Raw genomic sequence first — 24,005 nt, forward strand, 5'->3', positions numbered from 1 at the left:
GTACAGAACATATGAGGAGCCACAGCTGTGGTGCAGCTCTTTTCCAGACAAGCAACAGGGACCACTCAAAGGTATGCCTTCACCACACCAGACATAAGGGATGACACCTCCAAGGTGATGAATGTAGGTCCCTTGTCACACTGCAGCCTCTATGAGATTGAAAACCTGCTCCAAGAAGGGTCTTCCATAATTTAAGTCTGCAAAACCAATACCATTGAGAGAGGGGATAAATAACTTTTTTTGTCCAGAAGAGCTAAATGTAAAACAAAACACAGGTTTTTAGCAGCTAGAGCAACTGCTGCTGATGTGTGTAACCATTGAAGGGCACCACCCTGATTTGCAAGACCATCCTGAATTGATTTATACCTCAGGGCATTCATTGCTCATAGCACTGTGATTACTTTGGAGGGGGCACCACACTATTCAGTTCACACACACTTATCTTGGAGCATTCTTTGACTGCTCCTCAGATGATTAAACTCCCTCAAGGATATTGCTGCTTCCATAAAAGACATCTGCTGGGAGGGCAATGGGAGGTATGAAGCCGGCCAGTGTTCTTCTGTGCCAAGGACACCAGGTGCCAAAATCATCTTGGATTGTCTGAATAAACCAGGACCTAAATGATTGCACAAGATAATTTTCTCTAAATAAATCATGATTTCCCCATTAACTAGTCAATGTAGGCTTTTGAATAACAAGGCTCTACATGCATTTGCTGTTCTAAATTTGCTGCACTTCATTAAAAATGTTGAGGAAGCATGGTCCTCTTTTTCCTCTCTCGATTTTCTCTCCAGTTGCTGTGAATCCTTACAGATTCTTGGCAGCTGGCTTCTATCCATAGAAGTACCAAGTACAGCTAAGCTAACTGAAACATTGCCTTCAAATGAGAGAACAGAGGAAATCGTAGAAAAACCTATTTTGACTTTTCTGTGTTTGAGAGAGCTTTGGCTTAGTTTGAAAGAGATGTAAATTCTTGGTTTATTTTAAAAGTAACAATGTTTTAGTCTGTTTTTCTTCCAATCATGTGGCCAAACAAATACCAGTAGTCCCACCAGGATCCCCTTGGCTGTTCCACGAACTGAGGCATATTTGGTACGCTCCTTCAGGAGTGGGTTCTCATGACTTTTATACCCCAAGATCTTCTTATAACTTTACTGCCATAGGTAGCAAAGAGAAAAACTAATCTGATCCAAGGATGGGTTTTGTGCAATGTCCTTCTGAAGGCTGCCATTGCTGCAGGAAGCCGAGGACAGTCCTGGGGAAGAGAGGATCACTCTGGGCTCGAGTCAGCGTGTCCAGACCTGCAGTGACCCACCATTCCCTCATTTCCTCTCTGCCTCCAAGTGCCCAGGGGTGCTGCCGCTTCCCATCCTTGCTCTCAGCCTGGTGTGCTGCTTCCTGCTGAGTTTCTGCAACTGCAGCATTTTGGGGTTGCTGCAAAAGCCCAAGGGGGCTTAAAGCCTGATATCAGTAAAACTCTGCTGCCTGTTTGATGGGCATTTTGCCACCTATCTTCAAAACATCTCCATCTGTCAGATATCCAAACGTCATTGGTTCTAGGAAAGTGTTGGTGTGTCTGTCCTCAGGCAGGTAGGTGAAAACTGTCTAATCAACATTAGCCTGCTTCCTTGCTGGTCTAGCAGCATCCAGAAAAGACTTGCAGAAATTAGTCACTGGGTGATGCTATGTAACTTGAAGCAAATTTGGGTATTGCCTTTTGCTATGTGGAAAAACTGGAACATTCAAGCTAATTAATCATTCCGTAAAAAAAAGTTCTAGTGTCTTCTGGTAGAGAGCAAAGAATTCATACTGAATAAAATGTAGATATTTCTAAGGAGAATGAAAACACAGTTTCAAACAGGACAAGAAATATTTGGAAAGGATGAGACCAGCTTGATATTTTTTTACTCACCCTAGCAAATAATTCAGTGAAAACCTCTGAGAGAACTCTTCAAAAGTACCTGCAACTTTTATTCCACTGTAATCAATTGCCACATCAGAAAACAGAGTTTCTTGGTCCAGAATATCATAGTGATAGAAAATGAACTCTGTTTCTCACTAGTAATCAGTATAGGATTTTTAGGGCCACATTTCAGCTATTGATTCTCCCTGAACAGTACCATTATGGTTAACCTTTTCACCCAATTTATCTTTTTTCCTGTGTTCCTGATTTCTCCTGTGTTGTAGAATAAGAGTTGTCAACCAGATTTGAAGACTGGTTGTTTATAGGATTAGGTTAATTGTGGAAGAACAAATTCTATAGTTAATATGTCAACATTTGAAGAAAGCCTTGGAGACACATGAGCTGTTGTTATTCCTCTGGAGCAGTATGGACCTGTCCCGTCCCAGTCATTTTCTTGCTGTTTTCAGTAAGGGTGCAACTTGGGCAATGCTCGGCACACCTTATGGCAGCAGACTCCTGAAGAAGAGGATTGTTATGAAGAAGAGGCATGTGGCTGCAAGGGGATGCTTACTGGATCCTGGTGGACACAGGTTTGGACATCTGCAGGCTGGAAAATGCCTTGGTCTTCAGTAGCCTGCTCTGATGTTACCTGGAGTTGCAGTTCCTGGTGACGTTACTGATGTAGGAGCTGCCATGACAGTGGAAAGGGAGAGTGGTGAAAATCTAACGGAAAAAACACAGTTTGTCCAGAGAAAGTCTTCAGCTTTGAGATTTTCAAGCCATGAGGCTTTTCTGTTCTTCATTGATCAAACTGGGCACAGGACACATGCAGCACTTTGTCCAAAAAGCTCTCCTGAGACACAGAGGTGCCTTTTATGTTAGTTCCAATTATGTTGGCAGTACATGGCGTTTATGAGCAACAAGATTGCTGTAGGACAAGAAATGTTTTTAATGAAAGTATTTAGTCCCTGAAGCAATTGTTTTGTGATTGCCTGGCAAGGACATCTCTGCCCCTGAGCTTTCCACTGGAAGGCAGAAACAATTCTGATGTGAGTGTAAATACCCTGCTGTAAAAGACTTGACTTTTTCTCAGTTTTTAGGGATCCTGTGCTTTCAAAGTAAGCAATGTATCATTAATAATTTTGTGACACACAGAAGAACTGGGAACAAAATGATCTTTATTTTCTGGCTGTAGTAATGTGACATTCTTCTGGGTGAGGTTACAGCCAGTTACACTTTATCCAGTGGCTCTTACAGTTATTGTTATAAAGCTTTATCCTTGCTATCATCAGGATGGTGCTGAATTAATTTTTTCCTATTCTCACAGTGTTGCAGCCAACAAGGCTCCTATCATTCTGCCAGACATGCTGGAATTGTATTGTGTGGTTTAAAGCAGATTCTGTGAGAACCTTTAGCCCACACAGAAAATTTTGCTTAGATTTATTCCAGTAAAAACAAAAACCAGTTCAAAAAAAACAGAGTATGGAGTTGCATGTTTGCAAACTGAGCACAATGTACATCTGTTTACAAAGTAGATTAAAAAAAAATTCCTATAATTTTACTGAGGCTATATTTACAGGCCACCAGGCACTTTCCTATCTCCTGAGAGTGTGGAGATAGTCTTCAAATGATCCTTAGCTTTACAAGGCATAAAAATAAATTTGGAGCTAATACGGGCAGATTCCTGGCAGGATTTTCCTTCACTCTGCCCTACGTAACTATGAGTGCAAGCCAGGGCTAATGTTTTTGGCTGTGAAAAAGGGAGCTTATGAAAACAGCACCACAATGTTTTGTTCAGGGTGTGTGGCCACAGTCAAGCTAAAATAATAGCACCAGTATTATTCCAGTATTATTGCAATAAGCTGTCTATGCAAAGAATTTGCTGAAGTAAAATGGTAATTTTTTAAGAGTTAACATTTGCACTAGGACTGGTCTATATGTTCAAGAATATTTATTGCACAAGATGAGAAAATGAAGGATCAACCACTCTTAAGGATTTATGAATGTTACAGTCAAATTCCCATCTCTGCTTGTGTATGAACTTTTTCTAACAGAAGAGAGCAAAGCAGGATCTCTCCTTTTGCAGTTCCAAACTCTGCCATTTTGCTGTAAGTAGGACACACTGACACCCCCAGTTAAGACAACTTCCTCTAATCTTAATGGGACAGATAGCCCAGATTTGTGAGAGCCAACATTCCTACTTCATTCATGTCCTCTTATAGAGTAGGAGTCCTAGTAAAATATATGTATTGTATAAGTGGCCTGAGAGCTGTGGAGGAAACATGGCCTTTGAGTCGAGGAGCTGTGACAGCCAGGAGCTGTGAGAATATGGCCTTTGAGCAAGGGGCTGTGTGTGTTGTAAATGGCCTTTGAGTCATGGGGAAATGTATGTATTGTACTTGGATATCTATATTCTATTTGAATATCTGTAAGTAAAAGTAAAAGGGGAAATATAGTAGGAGTCCTAGTAAAACACATGTATTGTATAAGTGGCCTTGCCCCAATCCTATTGTTCTAAATGGGCTGCAGCTGTGATGGCCTTAACTGGGTGGCAGCTGTGGCTAATGAAGGTAACTGGGATTAAAGGGGGTGGGGCAGTCAGGGAGAGCCCTGGAGGAGCCCTGATGAAGAAGCAGGAACAGCATTGCTGTGAAGAGCTGCTTGTGAGAAAACCACCCAGAAGGTATGGGACTCTAGAAATATGATAGCAACAATATGAATATAACACTGATGACCCTGATGTGATAGAAGATAGGACAGCTGAGAGCTGTGGCAGCCTGAGAGCTGGGACTCTAGAAATATAACAACAACACTCTTATCAGTTCATGTTTTCATATTTTGCTTGGCACTTAAGAAGCTCTGAAGAGCAGATTCAGAGTTTACTCTTTCAACCTTGCGCACCTTCTTCCTCTCTCTGAACTGCCAAAATGGAGATCTGGAAAGTGAATTGTTTTCTCTATGCATTTAAAAACAAAGCGCACACAGGAAACAATTTCTGGGGAATTGATAATAGACAAAAAGTATCTGAAAGCATGCACTGGAACCTCTCCTGTCTTAAATTTTTCCACTCACCAGGTGTCCTTACCCACACATCACTTGGTGGAATGAAACTTGATCCTGCATTCTAGATAACAAATCACTTGCAGATATCCTTTATTTCATGCAGTGCTTCAGCATCCACCTGGACATTCCTTCCAGGAATGTATCTGAGTACTGTTCATTTCAACTCCACAGGAGGTTCTCACCCTTTTGTCTTTGTCTTTCATCACTTTGTCTTCTCTTAAAAAAACTTCAAGGATATTGTGAAGGATTTTCCAAATGTGTGTTTTCATTTCTCTCTTTCCCCTCCTCCACAAGTTATGTTTTTGTCTTCAGAGAAGATTCAAATTGCAAGAAATAGGAGGAAAAAAATTCTGCCAACACCTTCAGAAGGTGGATTGGCCTCACTGGAAATGGCAGGAGGATAAAGCAGGGCAGAGCAATGATGTACAGAAGTCAAGGCTTCCTTGCTCTTCTGCCTTTTGCCATCATTGTCAGCACCTACACTGGGAGCCCTGCAGCTCCGGGAAGAGAAATGGGGCATTTGCAGGGAGGGTTTCAACACCTCATAGTGGTCTCTGCTTTGTAGTTTGTTGCCTTATTTGTTCAAATCTCTCCAATAGCAGATTGTAAATAGGCAACTTCACCAGTTCTCACCCATCACCACCAGGTCAGTGCTTATCTTTGTCCCTTGTCTTGAATTAGGCTGCTTGCTGCTGCCACTGCTCCCCCTGGTTGAGTCTGTGTTGCTGAAAGCTCCTTAATGTCTGTTTGATTTCATATCTCTCACACTATCAAAAACTGTTGCCTTGATTATTTTATCTCCAGGTTTGAATTAGCTAATGCAACATTTGCTGCTCAGTAACTTCTGCAAGTGTCCTAGAGCAGAATGCATGTAGCTGGAGCAAAACTGGAGGACAAAAAGATAGAAAAAACTTTCATGGCTGCAATTTCACCTTTTGCCAAAACTTGGGTGGCAAGATGTGAAAGGGCCTTTCCTTCCTAAGAAGAGAGTCCAGATGCAGATAGCCTAGAAAGGAGCTGCCTTTAAAGAATTGAGGTTAATTGAGGGAAAGTGGAACATAATTGCTGATGAACAGTTAAGGACAAAACCAGAGAAGAATTAATTTAAAGAGCATTTTTTTAAATAACTTGATCTTTAAAACAAAATAGCATGAAAAATCTGGAATTTGCTGTTTTTCACAGATAGGTCACATACCTATGAAACACATGAGTTTCTGTTTTGGTCATCATTATGAAACTTTCAGGCTTTTCAGATGGGTTCTTTCCCCTGTAGAATCGGTTCCAGGTCATTACAGGGTAAGGTGTGGGTGCTGTACAATGTATTCTAAGAAATACACAAAAATTGCTTTGGCTTCATTTACAAGACAAAAAGGGGTGCAAAAATCTTTGTTCACTGAAGTTAAAATCCAGAAAGCTGCCGATCTTTTCATGCACAAAGAACCATTGTGTGCTTTTTACTCAAAACGACTTATTTCAGATAAAATGGAAGCATGTGAGAAAGAACAAACCTCAGAGGCCCCAAGAGGGAGTTCAATTCACTCATTTCTTTTGGAACAGGCTGTCTCAGCTCTTTGCACAGCACACCAAACAAGCAGACTCCATGTTTCATTAAAGGGCTCAAGGCAGACAAAGTAAAAGATGAGCAATGATGAACAAAGCCCCACTGTGCAGGGTGTATCTTACATACTAAAGGAGATAAGAGACATTGCCCCAAAGAGGTCACAGTCACAAAAAATGTATAGCTACAGAAGTCTCATTGCTGCATAAGGCATCAGATGTATTTCCAACAAAAATAAGCTTTTTTTTTCCTCAAAAAAGCATTCTGTCTACCCAGATGTGGTGTTAAAAAAAAAAAAAAAAGGATTGTAATCCATATCTTATGGAAGAAAATTCTGTACAGTGTTCATCAGGCAAAAAAAAAAAAAAAATTCCATTACAGCGGAGTTCTGGTATCTGTACATCATCTCTGGCATGTTCTCCTCCTCATTCTTTATGTTGATTCTGCAGTAATGCCCTTGTACCGTCATTTTGTGCTATATGTTTTTCTTTTTACAGCTCTGAACAATATGTTCTCATACGAAATGCTCTTATGGTTGTACTGAATAGGCTGTGAAATATCTAAGTATTCTCTTTTCAGATCAAGGGTTGGCATACTTGATTTACCAATCATGATGGATGTAGAAACATGATCTTTAATAGATATTACTAAAAACGCAATTTTAAAACACTAACTTAAAAGTGGAGAAATTAAAAGCTAAGGCTCGGAGAGCAACATAATTTAATCTATGTTTTTTCATTATTATTTTATTCTCTTATGCTCTGGGACTGTAGGGACACATTTCAAGGGACTCCTCAATACAGAAACACTAATTCAAAACATCACCATAGAAGAACACTGCAAAAGTCACAGACATTTTATTCTATGGATTAGAATTCAAAGGAAATACCTAATATCTGTAGATTGCAGAGGCATTGGCTAAGGCTTGAGCTCTCACAGGTAAAACAGCTTACTTTAAAAAAGTAATTGGCATGAATCAAGACTTTATAAAAATATCCATCCAGAGTTTTATGCAAGAATTCCACATGAATTCACCTTCAGATAATGGAAAATTTTCTAAAAAGTCCAAGGTACCTGAAAATCAGTTTGATGTACATGGCCTCAGCAGTTCCAAAGTGGCCTATATTTCCATGGAGTTTTACATCCTGGAAGAGTCCAGAAAAATTTTAGAAATTATGAGATAGTCTTGACTCTGTGTCCCAATAACAATAACATTGCCCTAGTAATGTTATTGAGCATTTTATTTAGTCTGTTTAGGAACCTCAGATGAAGCCTGCCCATTGGTGTGGTGACACACATAGAAAAACTCCTCAAGACAACGCAAAAATATCTCATCTTGTAGAATAACTAGGAAGAACACAATACTCAGAATACAACATCCCATATGAAAATTTGGATATCACAATAAATAAACTAATTCTGCAATGGAATTTCTTCATTAAATTAAATTTAAATTAATTTATCGAAATGGATAAAACCTGGAGGTGTTGGTACTCCCTTTGCTGAGTGTGTAGGCTGGAAGCCTGATTTGATACTGTTGAGGTGGCTTTTAGGACCCTCTCTGACATTTCAAAGCCTTGGTAGAGTAGTTTATTCAAGTCAGCTAAAAACCAACACTCAAAGAAACAGCTAATCAGTACAAACAGTTCAAGCTGTGGTACAGTCAGCTGCAAATGCTGTGCACAGAGATTCCATGTGGGACCATTAACTAGGAATTTTACAGTATTTTCATTAAGCCAGAAAAAAATATTAACTTTGTGTTTCTGAAAATGTTTCTTGGAGAAGTTGTTTTGAGTGTATTTTTGAGGTGACTATAGTAGAGGTGGCCTTTGAGTCCTAGTAAAATATCGGTATTGTACTTGAATATCTGTGTATAGGCCTTGCCCCACTAGGTCCCAGTTGTTCTTGATGGGCTGCAGCTGCAATGTCCTTCATTGGGCTGCAGCTGTGGCTAGTGAAGATAACTGGGATAAAAGGGGGTGGGTTGGCCAGTCAGGGAGAGCCTGGAAGGAGCCCCGACTAAGAAGGAACAACATGCAGAAGAAGGAGTCTGTGCTGTGAAGATCTGCAGCCATAAGAAAATACTGAGGAGGTATGGGACTTTAGAAATCTGATAACAACAGTATGGGACTCTAGAAATATCATAACAACAATATGATAACAACATGACTGGACCATAGAAATGACTTTGAATGACAGCAGTACTACAGCCACCAGTATCATGATTCAAAAGCAGTCAACAATTGCATTGGTCACAAGACAGTTCATTCTGGAAATAAACCAAATCACCACCTGAACCTTATTAAATTTTAAAATGTAGAACATCAGTTTGAAATTTTTGCACAACAGCAGATGTGATGGAGCTTAGGTGACTATTGATTGCAGAACCTGACGGAAAGCCTGTTCTGTGCTCTCAAACAGGAATACTTGAAAAAAAAAGGTAAAGCCATGTTCTCAGTTGGAGGTTTGGTTTTCCAATTTAAGAATTTTCTGGAGTAGTATTCCTAAGGGTAGTACCAGCCATTCTGAATCCCAGCCTTGAGCCTAAGGCTGTGTTAGGCTCTGGCTACAAAATGCCTTGGAAACTTCAACATCGAGTAGACAAGTGCTGTGAAGGACAGACCACCTTCCCCTTCATAACCCCTTTTCTGTCTCTTTCAGACTCTGTTCATTAGAGATTTCATGTGTTTAACCATCTGATGAATCATAGCTTTGATCCAGTATCAGATCCAGACATTACTGGGATCTTGCCTGCAACTAATGACTAAAAGGGAATTTTTTAAAACTGAAGGGGGCCTCATGTGGCAGTCACAGAGTCTGGAGCATTAGCAGGTACTGAGCACAAGGGCTATCTTTCACTCTATAAAAGGTTCTGGCTCATGCATATACACACCAGTACTACAGATATTATGTTGTTTCTTCTCCTTTCTTTTTTTGGGGAACTCCTTTCACTTTACAGCCATGCAAGTTGCAACAAAGCTCTGCTCACATAACAATCCAGCTGCATCCCACTATGACAGTAATCCAAAAATCTAAGACCTCAAAACTTCAAGAGTCCTTGCCAGATTTTCCCTCACCCTTCCTGGGTTAGCACTGCAGCCAGTTAAAACCACATTGAAATTACCTTTTAAACATGCCCTTAGGCAAAGAGCTAAAGCAAAGGTTTGGCAAAGCTCATCCTGTTCTTAATGCTCTAATGCCATATTATTACTACTCACTGAAAAGCTTAATGCATTTAAACTCAGCCCTCATGCCAAAATACACTGACTATTTAAGAGTTTGCCATATAATTTGAACTGATTGTGTATTTATTGTTGGAGCAGTCTCAGATGGTAAAGCCTCCTGGTTTCCTCAGAAGTGCTTACTCCTCTCAAGCTCTGATAGTCTCTTCCCACACAATTGTTATTCACAGCAGACTTCAGGGAATTCTTTATTTAATAGAGAATATTTATATTTCTTCTGCCTTCCATCACTAAAGTTTTAAATCTAGGGTTCAGAGATTTTCTGCTAAAAAAGTAACAACAATCTGCTGCAGCAAAAGATCTCAGATTCTCCTGTGTCAATACACTTCACCCTGGCGTACCCTGAGGAGCAAAAGTGCCTGAACAACTGCATTTTGGATGTGTCTATACATGCACTGGGATAAGATGATCCCCTTTTTTTGTGGAAGGTGTAAAACCAGTGTGAGCTGCAACAAATACATTCTAGGCATCCTTCTTTAATTCCTGATGCCATTTTAAATTTGAAGGGTAGATACTGAGAAACTGGGAAACTGTCAATGGCCAGCCATTCTTTCAAAAACAAATCCACAACCCAGGCATCTGGACTAGGAGCGTGCATACTCAAGAACAGAACATGCAACAAAAGTCTTGGTATCTGTGTGAATAAATTTTTTTTACCCTATCACTTAAATTCCTCCTTGCCCTTATTTTGGTACATGCTTTTTACTTCTGAGGCAAATTCACAGTTGGTGGCAGAAAGATTGCATTTACAGAAAGACACACTTTTTGCAGCAATTATAATACATCAAATGCCAAAAAATACCAGCTATACCCTCAAATTCCACTTGGACAATTTGTCCAGTGACAGTAGCTCCTACCAAACCACTCAGTTGACCCAGTCTCTCACAAAAGTTCTCTTCTTCCTTAATTTTCCCTTTTGCTTTCTGGTATTCTGCATACACTACACAACACCCAAGAATTGCTGACTACTGGATGTCTTTTCCCCATCTGCTTTCAGGAAATGCTTCCTTTTACTAAATTATGATCTCATCTACTTGAAATACCCAGAAGTAACCTGACTTGAAATGACATGGAAACACACCAGTGCCTTTATCATGGAGATGAAGATAACTCTGCTATGGCACAGACAGAGCTGTTCAATACTGGATCTTCTCTCCCTGCTTGGAAAGCCCCTTTGGCAGTGTGTTGAGGGAGAGAGGTGTGGGCTGGGCTGCAGCCAGGGAGGGCAGAGCAGGTCTCAAGTGCCCCCAGCGAGTTCCTGCAGAGGTGACTGGCAGCAGGGAGAAGTGGGCTCTCTTACACTATGGCTCTCCAGATGGCCTCCGTGCAGGAAGGCCAAAACAAGCATTTGACCCTCTGTGTATTTAAAAGGATCTGTGCCGGGAAAAGAAGAAAAGAGCCCACACACAGTCTGCAAATTTATCGAGTATCTTTCCAGAAGTTAGAAACAGTGAGTCTTTCTTGGGTGACAACTGTGCCTGTGTTGTAAATCATCTCTTCCGCAACTGAAGATGGTACAGAATTCACATTTCTTTTTAATTTTCCTTTCAAACTTTTAGTTCTCTACCTTGCAAATGGTCAATTCACAAGCAGCTGCAGAGTCACCAAATCAGGCCTTTCTAACTGAGATGATTTTTCTATAATTTTATCCATCAAGCATCATGTCCCTTGTGCAAAAGTGAGACTATAAAAGAGTTAAACACTGAAGTCTTTAATTTCTCTGGATATCCCACTGATGTCAAAGAAAAATACATCTGCAGGCTAAATGGAGGTACTTATGTATTTGAAGGGGATGGTGCTACTGAGGATATGGGAGGCACGAAAAGAAACAAGACAGAAACCAAAACATACTGAATCATGCTGGTCAATTAAAGACTACAGCACTGTCATCCAAATGGAGGGCAGCAGGAATCCATGAAACTCTCAGCTTTCACCACATCCAAACAGGGGTATTTCACAATGGAGGCTTCTGTAGGGATCTGCAGTGAATCTGGAGCCACCCACACATAAAGTATTTTGTTTGTTTTAAACTGACATGCTCCTTTCCTGGACTGATAAATGAACAGGAGATGGAAGTGAAAGGGAATAAATAAATCTCACATGTAGAAATAAATACATTTTCATCTTCATAACATCAGGAAAAGAGTTCTTGCCAAACTCTGAAAAGTGAGATGGCAACTGTGCGTTGTTTTATCATCTGAAGCTCATGGAGATGACTTTCATTGGAAAAATAAATCAACTTTGTCACAGAGTCTCTTTCAGCTCGATTTCTTGGCACTATACCAGCTAATACAAATTCACTTATGATATCAAAAGTCAGAGGCCAAGAGCTACAAGAACAGCCAAGAGATAGTATTTCTTTAACATCTGGAAGTAAAGAACTACACATTTTCTTAAATGGCTTTTATCAAACAGAACTGTGAAGAGGGACTTGTGTCCCTCTTTGCACTCAGACACCCCACTCTGCTGAATGCCTCTAGTATTGTATAGCTTTGTAATCTGTAGGCTAGGAGAGATTTTTACTAATTCCTTAGTAAGGCAGCTTTGAGTGTAGTGGAAAGTTGTCATCCAAAGAACAACAGCCCTCTGTGGATGAATCCTTACATATCTCTCTGGATCCTACAGCAGAAGCTGCTGCTGCCTGGCCTGGATAACTCAACCTTGGTAAATGCTTTTCTGTGACCTCAAAAAATTTGGGTCACAAAATTTCCTTAAAAGAGAAAGAAAATTACATTGAACAAGTGTGTTAATACATCTGCTTTTAAATAGGCAAGGTCTGAAGAACAGACCCTAGACCATTTTCATGAGACGGTGATGATGACCTTATCATCACAGTTTTTACTAGTCCATTCTCTGCATTCAATGTGCTTAATAAATTTCTCCCTTAGAGATTACCAATTCAGATCCTATTTTTTAAGTTTCTTTTTCCTTTGACAGATTTTTCATGAAAAGCAAGTCATACCAACCTTTCCCTGAGGAGATTTTCATTCCTATTTCTTTACCTCCAGACCATTCTATGCAGTGTTTTGAGTTTCAGTGAATCATAAGAAAAGGAAGGATGGGATCTGCCATCTGGAAATGATTATGAAAACCTATTGTACTGCATAAATATGCTTCTATTTTTCCTTGCTAATTCCAACACAAAGCAGCGATACTGAAACAGATGCCAGACTAAACAGTGGAGAAAACAATGCAAACATGAACTTTGCCACCAGCAACTTCAGTATTCAACTTGATTATAAAGGAAAGCACAAGCTGGAGTGCATTAATATTCTGAGGTGGGTGAAATGGTCTGTTAGGGAAGGTAAAAAGAAGTTTAGGTAGGATTTTTGGGGTTTTTTTTCTTAATGTCAGCATAATCTGATATCATTGAGAACTAGCTGGACTTAAGCTGCTGAAGTGCAAAATCACAACAGAAAGGTTTAGTTTCTCAAAAAGCTCTAGGAAAACATGCATCTCTAGCACAGAGGAAGTCAGAAGGAAATCAGCTACAAAGAATGTCTGCTCTATTTCCTCTGAGACAAAGGTATTTCTATCTCCAGAAAAGGCGAAACAATCACAGCTTGCCTTGGGCCTCAGCTCTCTCAGCCAGCTCTTTTTTGGGTTTTGTAATATATTTGTTGTTGTTGTTGTTGTTGTTGTTGGGATTTGAGTGATCTGGCACTATGATCATTCTTCTTTTAAAAGGATTTATTTTTTGTCCAAAAAATCACTGATTCTACATATAGCTGGGAATACGTCATTGGATTGCTTGACCTTATTGAATAATTATTTTGTGTCTTATTTGAATGCCTACAAATTCAAATAACATTTTGCATAACATATATTTTCTGGCTCATTTATTCTTGATTCAATGAAAACCAAGTCACCAAAATTATCAACAGCCTTCTAAGGCTGATGACACAGCAGTACAGAGCACAGACCAGGGCTCACAGTGTTCAGTACAAAGAGGTACCAACCTGGGAGACTTTATAGTCAGTGCATGCAAGTGGGAGTGTAGGGAGAGGATGGGGAGAGAAAAATTATGCCTAAAGATCTGCTCTGGGTGCAATCAGCTCACCAGGTAGGGAGGTAAAAGCACAAAGGTTTTAAGTACTCCTTCCATTTGACATCTGATTTTTGTTCACACTAAGTAACCTTCACCTTGCTGTTTCTCTTACAGGTGCAGAGGTGATCTTACTGGTACAGAGGTGTAGGCACAGCTGGCAGGCAGAAGGCTGGATTCACTTCTAATTTTCCCTTCATCCTTTTTCCTCAGCCTCCCTCTCCATTTCCAGACTTCTTCCACTTCCTTTACCTTTCTCAGCCATGTAACCCCATGGGACCTGATGATGCCCTAAAAGTGTGGTGAGCCCTAGTAAATAAGCTTACCATTATTTATTAACTGTGTCTGTGCTTCTAGCTGTGGCACACCTCAAGCAACAGGCTCCTGTCCTGTCCCATATCCAATCCCCAGGGGCAGGATCCATGATAAGCAGCAAACACAAGACCCTCTCCTACCCATGTATGCATGGCTGCTGCACAGGAGCCCTGTAGAATCTCTTCTGCTCCTGCCCCATGGAAGAGCCTATATACACAAGGTCTTTAGATTTTGTCCATGCTTTTCACGTAATCAGAAGCTGGACTTGCAATTCTATTCATTACACTTACTTTTATGGAGAGATTGAGGAGATATTAATGGCTGGTAGGCATACAGTACTGCAAGTCAGCTGACATAAGAGCAATCTACAGATTATATATCAGGGTATAGCCTATCAGGATATTCAAGTATTGATGTTGATCACATGCACATTACAAATATCAGATGGCGGCTGACCTTGTAAATCTGAAAAAACATGCCTCAGCTTATTTATCACTCAAAATCACTAGGATGTGACGTTATTCAATTTGATCTTCTGTGTTTCACTGAAATGTCAGAATGAGCCAATTCTCTGTAGCAGTATAAAAAGTAGCAGTTATGAAAGCATTAAAAGGCTATGAAAGTATAACTTTTCTGTCTTGCTCCACTGCCTTTTATCAGTGCAGCAGGGAGCATTTAAAGTTTGGAAATTCATATAAGCAGAGATAACTCTGGTAAGCAGACAAAACAGCCCAGGAAATTGGTTAGCTGGGAGTGGCCACACATTGGGATTGCACAAGCTGTATCCCAGAGTGTCTTTGTTAGCCATGGCCAAATGTGGCCTCAAGTCACCGGCCCAAACTGCCTGGAGGTCTGAGTGCTTGGCAGGGCACAGTTCAGGGTCAAGCTGGTTCCCATGTGGGGCTTGGATTTTCCTGCCTGAGAAAACACAGTTGATTTGCCTGAGGCCAAGCTGAAACATGAGCCAATAACAGGAAGTGAGGATGGTGGGAGAGCCTGGACTCAGGCCATGAACCAACGTGCAATTAAGCACAAATAGCATCATGTCAGAAAGCACTGCTGAAAACCAACAAGTCAGCTCTGCCTGGAACTACCAGGGTGTTATCAGGCAGTTATCTGGGCAGGTATTTAACTGGAATCACATTATCATCTGATTTCTATGCCACAGAAGGGAGGGGGCTGATTGCCCTTGTTTTGCAAATCTTCAGATATGACTAAGACCCAGAAATGAGAAAATTCTCGAACATCTCACCCTTAACATAGAGACCCAAACCAGCAGGAACAGCTTGGAGACAAATCACTCCATCTAGCGCATCAAATACCCCCATGTGCTGCTTTCATTGATCTGACCACAGAGAGGAGTTCAAGTGGGAATTTTCAACAGCGGAGTGCTCAAAAGATATGTTTTGAAATTGCTACTCAGCCTCAGGATTTTCAGCAAAGTCCTGCAACAGGTCAACTGCCCAAACTTTTGCATAAATACCTTTCTATTCCTGATGGCCTGTGGTTATCAGTTCTGCTATTGGCATCCAGGTGCCTAAACCCCTGTCTGGTTAATGTCTTAGAGCTAGGGGATATCTGGAGCTTCTGCCTCAAAGGAATGAGCAAACTTTCAAACAAGAGCAAGCTAAGTATAGGACCTTGAACAAGAAGGATGAATGGGCTTGAACAGACATCTCAGGCTCACCCAAGTAAGTGGCACAGCTGAATGGGAAAGAGGTTGGTGAGGAGAAAGAACAACATAAACTGGACAATTTGTGAAACAAGAGGAACACATGTGGGTGAGTAAGGAGGGCAAAACAGAAAGCACAACACACAGAAGGAAATTAAATCTGGACAAGAGGTGGCCAATATATTCCCAGAACACCACTGAAAAGACAAAACCTAAACTCAGAAAGGGCAGGGCAAATTGGCAGGAAAAGGTTGTTCAACAGGAGTGGGGTAAAACAAGCAGATTAAAACTTTTAAGCTTATACAGAAAATTGTGTCTTGTACTCCTATGAACTGTAAGACAAGCTTTATACCTGAATGCTGCTGGCCCTTGAACATCATCCCACAAAACCAAACAGCAGCTCTCCTAGATCAGACAGCAATGGAAATCTCCTCCTGACTCTGAAACCACAGTTTGTTGGTTCTGCTTAGTCCTAAAAAGCCCTTACTGAGGATATCACACATCTGCATTGAGCTATTTCAGGCACTGAAGTGTAGTCCAAAGTCTCTGGTCCCTTAGGAACAACTCTTTGTCTGCAAGCCTCTCAATCAGACACCTGCAGAGCTCTCTGACGTAGCAGTCCAAGCCTAGGCAGGAAGCTTTCATCCTACATATTGGCTTTTAAACGTGCAAGATTTATAAATCAAGGCAAAAAACTACTACCAGCCTAGTCATAGCCAATTCTACTACAAAGTGCAGCATCTGGAAAACAAATTCCAGCTTCTTAATGGTATTTGATAATGGCTAGTGGCACCACACATTCCTCTCTGTATACTCACTGCTTAGCAGAGGAATTTCAAAAGCATGTTGATAAATTGGAGAGGCTGCAAATGTGATTTGAGTGCTGGAGAAAGCACACTACAGTGGGACTTGGCAAATTCAATCTGTGCATGTTATCAAAAAAGTGGAGGATGAGTTGACCATCACATAAAAACTTTCAAAAAAGACAAAAACAGGGATTCAAGGGCTCTTCACTTTAAGGACAGAATGATTGAGATCTCTGTGCAGTCAGAGGAGCCAGACAAAAAATCAAATTATACTGCAGGAGTACATTTTAATTGTGACAGTGATAAACTACTGTGATGAAACTTCAAAGGATGTGGTGAGTTCCCAAACTCTTGCTACTTGTCATATCAAGGGTAGATGCTTTTCTGGAGAAGAAGATTTCAGTAAGCAAATTAGAACTGCAGTGCAGATCTGAGCCAAACTCTGCAGCCTTTGTTATGCAAAAAGTAGGGCAGGATTGTCTGACGGTTCCTTTTGGTCTCAAAAATCCGTGTGTGGATTTAGGAACCCCTTTGCTCAGTTCTGTGCACGGACAGGAGGAGAACTCCAGCGCTGCTGCCAAGAGCCCCAAAACCCTTCGGCTCTCGCTCTGCCCCCGGGGCAGTGTCGGCCACCCCAGCCCTGCCTGCAGCCCTTCCCACGGACACGGCTCTGTGGGGACACACGGCTCTCTGAGGACACACACGGCTCTGGGGGGACACACGGCTCTCTGAGGACACACGGCTCTCTGAGGACACACACGGCTCTGTGGGGACACACGGCTCCGTGAGGACACACGGTTCTGTGGGGACACACGGCTCTGTGGGGACACACGGCACTGTGGGGACACACGGCTCTCTGGGAACACACGGCTCTGTGGGGGGACACACAGCTCCATGGGAACACACGACTCTGTGGGGATACACAGCTCTGTGGGGACACACGACTCCCTGGGGACACATGGCTCTATGAGAACACATGGTTCTGTGGGGACACACGGCTCCGTGGGGACAACCAGCTCCGTGCGGGACACACGGCTTTATAGGGACACATGGCTCCGTGGGGACACACGGCTCCCAGGGGGACACACGGCTGAGTTGGGGACACACGGCTGCCCAGCCGGTCTCCAGCCACCATCCACGTCCCCGAGGGGGCTCACTGGTTGACATATGTGGCACATACGCATGTAAATGTCCCCAAGCTGACCTCCAATACTCGGGGCGGATTATCCGTGCGGAGCCGGCTGCGAGCTCCTGTCGGAGGTGACTTCGCTCCTCTGTCCCGCTACTCCATCGGAGGTGACTTCGCCCCTCAGCGCCCTCGGGGCAGCGACCGCCAGGGGGCAGCGCCGCGCCGCCAGCGCCGGGCCCGCGCCGCCTGAGGGCCGGGGCAGCGGAGGCTCCGAAAGCCGGGACTTTTCACCCAAAACAGCCGCAGAGCGGGGCGGCAGAACGCTACGAGGTGGTTCCGGTCACACCCCGGCCGAGGCATCCGGAAGGGATGTCACGGAGCTCAGGGAGCATTTGCCGCTGCCTTGTCTTTGCCCGCCGAGGCGAGGAAAGTCTCCCACGAGGGGAGCAGCTGTGACGCACGGCCGGATTTATGTTCGCGGGGAATATCCGTGGGGAAACACAAGTTGTAAATGTCTAATTCTTCGGCTTAGGGACTGGTATGTTTTCGGAATTTACTATCCTTGTAAACTTGGAGGATTTGGAGCTTTTGTTAAACGACCGTGTGGTGAGCCAGACCTGCTGTCTGTGTCACGCCGAATTTATGTGCTAAGCGTCATTTCTGAGCCCATAAATGCCAGCTCCAAAGCACTTGCAGAACTTGCTACACAACAGCGGTTTTGCTCCCTTCACTCCAAACCCAGAAAATGTGCAGTTTTACCATAGCGTGAAATTTGGCCTTTATGTTTAGCACACGCTGAAAATTGTGGCAGAAATACAGTGGCAATGGAAGTTTGCAGCACAAATATCCATCAACTTCCAAAGCACTCGGCAGATTTCCAGAATTTGTACTTGATACATGGCAACACTTTAAGACACAGTAGGGGTGGAAACATCCTAATTGCTCAGAAGATGAGGTTTGGCCTCTCTTTCTTCCCCTCATGCTGTGATTTTTGTGTTTATTAAGAACAAACTATCAGGAAATTAATTTAAAATTTAAAATTACTATGCACTCAATGCCTATTACATAAAAGCCCAATCATTAGGACTTCTCAGTGTTCCCAGTTAGCCAAAGTGAGCTGTCTTTGCCATTGCCACTTTTCCTGAGCAGTCCATATCCATGCCTTCCTCCCTAAATCCTGCCTGGCTCTTTCTCCTTCACTGATAAAAAGCAGCAGGAGAAATGACTCAATTCTTTTATCTTTGGATTCCTTATTTTTTTCAAACACATCTTTTTCACGAAATTTGGACCCAGATCTTGAGGGGATAAGGAACAAGAAGAGTTTTTTGCGTCTTTCTTCATTTTTTTTTGTATTATATCACTAAAGTTAATTATCTTTTCCTGCAAGTTTATAATCACTAAAATAGTTCCTTTTAATGAATAGTTTCTGATCGATTACAAGTTATGTTCCCTGTGCTTGAAAGGGGAATGACTACAAATAATTACTTTTAGAAGATAAAGCAACAGGAAAGAGCTATACTTCAACATCATGTGTAATTTTTCTTTTTTCTTTTTTCTTTTTTTTTTTTTTTTGGTTGGTTATTATTTCCTGTGACTACAGTTTATCTGGAATGAAGGGCTACATGCAATCTTTTCTACATGAGAGACTTCATTAGCTTTTTTGGTATTGTTTGTAGATCTAATGTCACAAACGTGCAAATCAAAAATCTCGCTCATTTCAAACAATCTGAAGGTTCCTTCAGCCATTGCTGCTACCTACTCACTGCCCCTTTGATACTGGAACAGTTAAAAATGTCTGCAATTTCTTGACTGGGCCAAATTGCTCCCTGGTGCAATTCCACAGAGCACATCAGGGATGAATTTAGCACCATTTCGTCAGCATTATAAAAGCTGTATTGAGTCATTAGCCGGCTGATAAATTATTCAGGAGATTTTCTTCCATGTGGCTCATTAGGGATAAAGAAAATCCTTTTGCAATCAGTCACTGTCTCGTGTTTATTTTCGGTACAAGTTTAAGCACACGCACCCCATTAGCGAGTGATTGATGTCACTGGCAGGCAGTGGCGATGGACCACTGCTCCCTGTGTCCATGAGGAGCTGCAGCTGGAGCCCACATCCCGCTCCTGACGAGAGCAGCGTGGGCTGGCAGCGGCAGCCCGGTGTGCTTTCCTGCTCCCAGGAGAGTTCCATCCCACATCAGCCGAGGGATAGCCCCTCGGTGCCCACTGCAGGTACCTCTGGCTGCTCGCTCCTCCCTGGCGTGCTCGGCAGAGCTGCCAAAGCGCCGATTAACGCTGCTCCTGATGGGGAGCTCTGGTGAGCACACGGGTCTGCAGCAGCAAATCCTCACATGCCAAAAGAGATAACTTTCTGTTAGCACTGGCAGAGGCCAAGGCTAAAGCTGTGCAGTGAAAACAAAAGTGAAGCTTTTTTTTTCCTATTACAGAATTTGGGAGACGGACACCGAGCCCAGCACATGCAGTTTTGTGAGGAGTACGCGTGAGGAGTATGTGTGTCATTGCCACAGACAGGTGGGTTTGAGCTCACGTGCCAAAGCCCCACAGTGCTGATTCTCCTGCTTCCCAAACCCTACAAATGCCCATATTCTCTCAGAATCAGCCTCTGCCTGCCGTGTCCAACACAAGCACACATGACCTGAGCCCAGAGCTCCTGAAACATCCAAATGCTTTGCAGTTTTTACAGCTGCTGGATGATTATGCCCATTTCCTTGCTATTCATGTTCTAATAATAGTCAGTGAACACAGGGAGAGAAGAGGCTGTTTTCTCCATTCCTCCCTCTCCAACCATCAGTTCTTGAATGACTGCAACAACCAGCTAAATAGTGGGAAATCTCAGCTAAAATCTCTCTCCCACCAGCTCTTTAAGAGCAGGACATCTAACTTCAATCTTGCCTCTCCTTCTTGCCATCAACTCTGTGGTGAAGCGGTGCTGGATTCTTTGCTGAATTGTTTTCATTTTTTTGTTTTGTTTGTTTGTGGAAGCTTTTAAGATACAAACCAGAAAATGGGGAGGGATTGAGGTCTCCCAGATGAATGTCCAGGATATGGGGCTATGTGCTCATTGCCCTTCAAATTAAATAGTTAATTGTACTGAGGAAATACCATCAGGGACTAACATGAGTATCTGAGATAGGTAAGCAGCCAAGAGGGAGTGAATTTTTCATAATAGCCCAAGAACAATGCAATTAAGGTGATTAAAGGCATTTTTCAATTTAATATTAAAAGAAACCCAGACAGACAGAACTACACTTAACTGTATACACAGAGTTTTATTTGGATCATTTGAAGCAGGCCTGCCACATACATTAATGTTGAATTTGTAAAATAGAATAATACAATTGATCTTTTTCTGAGTTCTCTTGCTTCATGGTATCTAAAAAGAAATGGAAAGTTTTCCATCTGCCTGTCAGGGATGTCAAGAAACTGATCTGCAGAAAATGGAAAAAAATTAAAACTATTTCTGAGTTCAGAAGTGCAGCAACTTATAGGTGAAACATTCACATCCACCTGATATTTCAGAATTGTTATATGTTGTGGGGAGGAATTACAGAAGTTTCTAGCAGGCATAGAGGGAACTATGAACTGTACTAAAATTGTCTCCACAGAATGTCACTAGTTTGATCCCCATCTGAGTTGTGTAATTCTTTTCACATATTCATACCACAATATAAATGGCTGGCCCGTGTTCTCTTCTAGCGAAAGAACAAGCAAACCCGAGAGTCAGGATATGTCTGTCATACCAGTTTGGGCTCATTGCACCAGGGCCCAAAAGATAATGCCCAGCTCTGCAGCACAATACTCACTGCTCTGTCATGAGGGTGAAATTAATTCACATTAGGAGATAGAGTTGCACACTCATAAAGCCAATAACTGTGCCAAAGCTTTGATGCATTATATAAAAACTCAGTATCAGTTTTCACTCCCATTCACTTCTGCCTTACTTTAAAAATTCCCCACTCAGATCTGTTATTTCCAATCCAATCCAACACAAATTCTTTGCAATATAAGCACAGAGCTCCGTCCTCTCAAAAACCAGATGAAATTTAAATTAGCTTCATCTATTTGCTTATTTAAAACAGCATGACAGCAGGGATAGCTGAGCTCCACCTTGATGGTATAATGAACTTGAACTCAGTGTTATGTGCAAGGGGATTGATTTATGCTGTTGACAGATTCTAGGCTTCAACAATGAATGTGTTAGAGGGGATGTAAATGCAAATGGCCACATGGTTTCCTGAAGACATGAGGGCTCCTCGTGGTATTATACTAATCACTTCCACATTTAGCTCTTATTTTTTTTCTCTATATGCTCCCTGTTTTTTCCCAGGAAGGTTATGACCATTCACACAATGCATTTATTCACCAAATCAAAGGTTTTGGAATAATGGGCATTGATTCAAAAAAATTGAACCCCCCTCCCCCCCCAAAAAAACCAAACCCCTTTCCCCCCCAAAAAAAGCAAAAATAATTTCACTTTCAGGAGTATCCCTTGAAGATACCTACTAATATGTGCTAGACCATGACCCTGACTAAATGAAAACTGACACAGGGTAAAAATCAGTATAAGAAATGTCAACCTGCATTTCCTATGTTGACACAGATAAATTTATACTCTTTTTTTCACCACCTCCAAAAACTTCAATCAGAAACACACATTTGTGATGACAACCTCAATTTTTGCCAACAGGTAGTGTTGGTTTTCCCTGGTTTTATCAGCCTTTGTCACGTTCCCATTCTTGAGAACCATGGAACAGCCTTTAGTGCCTCCTCTCAGACTGACTTTCAGTGTGTGGGTGTTTTGGTGGTGGCTGGCAATGAGACAAAATATTCCCAAGATGTTGTTACCCTTCCCCAGAATTTCTATCTTGCTCAAATTAAAACATAAAAATTTTGAGCTATAGGAAACCTGCTAAAAAAAGCAGGAAAAGGAGAAATCCTGCCATCTTAGCACTATACCTGCCCATTGAAAAATGACTCAGTTCTTATCAAGATAATGCAGCTTTGGCCATGCTGCCGGTGTGGTAGGAAACACTGTGCACCTGGAGCTCCTGAGCAGAGCCTCCACAGCCCTGTCCCAGAGCACTGCCCACCGCAGCACCCAGCTCCTTCCCAAAGCCCAAGTGCTGCCTGCAGGCATTGGTGTGCTCGGCCTTTTGGGGAAGGAAATGACCTTGCCTCCGAAGGGGCGCAGTCGCAGCCAAAACCGCAGCTGCCGTTCTGCAGAGGAACCACCGGGACCTCAGCTGATGGTGCCTTTTTTTCTAGCTGATTCTTGCACTAAAGGAAACAGAATACACAAATTTAGAGGAATATCTTGAATGGAAAGAAGTAATTGAGTTTTCAAGCCTCTGACACAGCTCCCAGTGACGTAAAGAAAATTATAAAGGCAAAGGGCTTGACCTTGTATGAAACTGGTATATTGCTTTGTGAAGGAAAAGAAGTAATGGAAGGACAGACAGAGCTGTCCACCCAACTCCAGCCTGGCAGGCAGCAAGTGCACATACCCGGGAGATCATACCAGCCAGCAAGAGGTGCCCACAATTTCCAGCATGAAGTTATTTCCTTGGTTGTTTCTATACTGGGAACCTAATAGCTCAACCCATCCTCTTCCTCTGTGCTCTGAAGGAAGCAAATGCAAGTGAAAGACTCTCAGTTTCTCTGTGGAATCAATGGTCAAAATTAGTCTTACAAACTCGTGATTTGTCCATGCTGTGCTCAGTAGCATTTTGTCAAAGTATAAACATCAAGGGCTCTGTTTGCCCTTGATCTTGAAACTTTTGGTCTTATTTTCATTTTTAAAGAGATTTACTGCCAGAATTCCAGAAAATGGAGCCTTAGGCTAAAACCAAAAAGGTCACAATGTTCACAATACCCTTGATAACTCTGAGCACTGCATATCTTGCAATAGCCTTCCAGTCTCTGCTGAGCTATCGTGTAAAGACTCACAGAAGAAAAGATTTGGTTTAGCAACACCCAGATTACAAGAAGCCAATCTTTCAAAGCAAAACAGGAAGTCAGATCTCTGTGCCAGCTACCTGACTCATGGCAATGGAACCATTGGTAAAGTGCTGTTCAACACCCAGTTGTGAAGGCCTTCTCACAAAAAAAAAAAAAAATTCAATGACCCGAAAGGTCACTGCTATGTTTTTTATTCTTTTTGCATTATGTCTTGTTTTTATTATTCAGGACAGATTTACTTTCAAAAGATTTTAAATGCTATGGGGAAGTCTATTAAATCATTACTCTGCACTT

This window comes from Ammospiza nelsoni, chromosome 3, assembly GCF_027579445.1.
Source record: "Ammospiza nelsoni isolate bAmmNel1 chromosome 3, bAmmNel1.pri, whole genome shotgun sequence".
In the NCBI taxonomy this organism is placed as follows: domain Eukaryota; kingdom Metazoa; phylum Chordata; class Aves; order Passeriformes; family Passerellidae; genus Ammospiza; species Ammospiza nelsoni.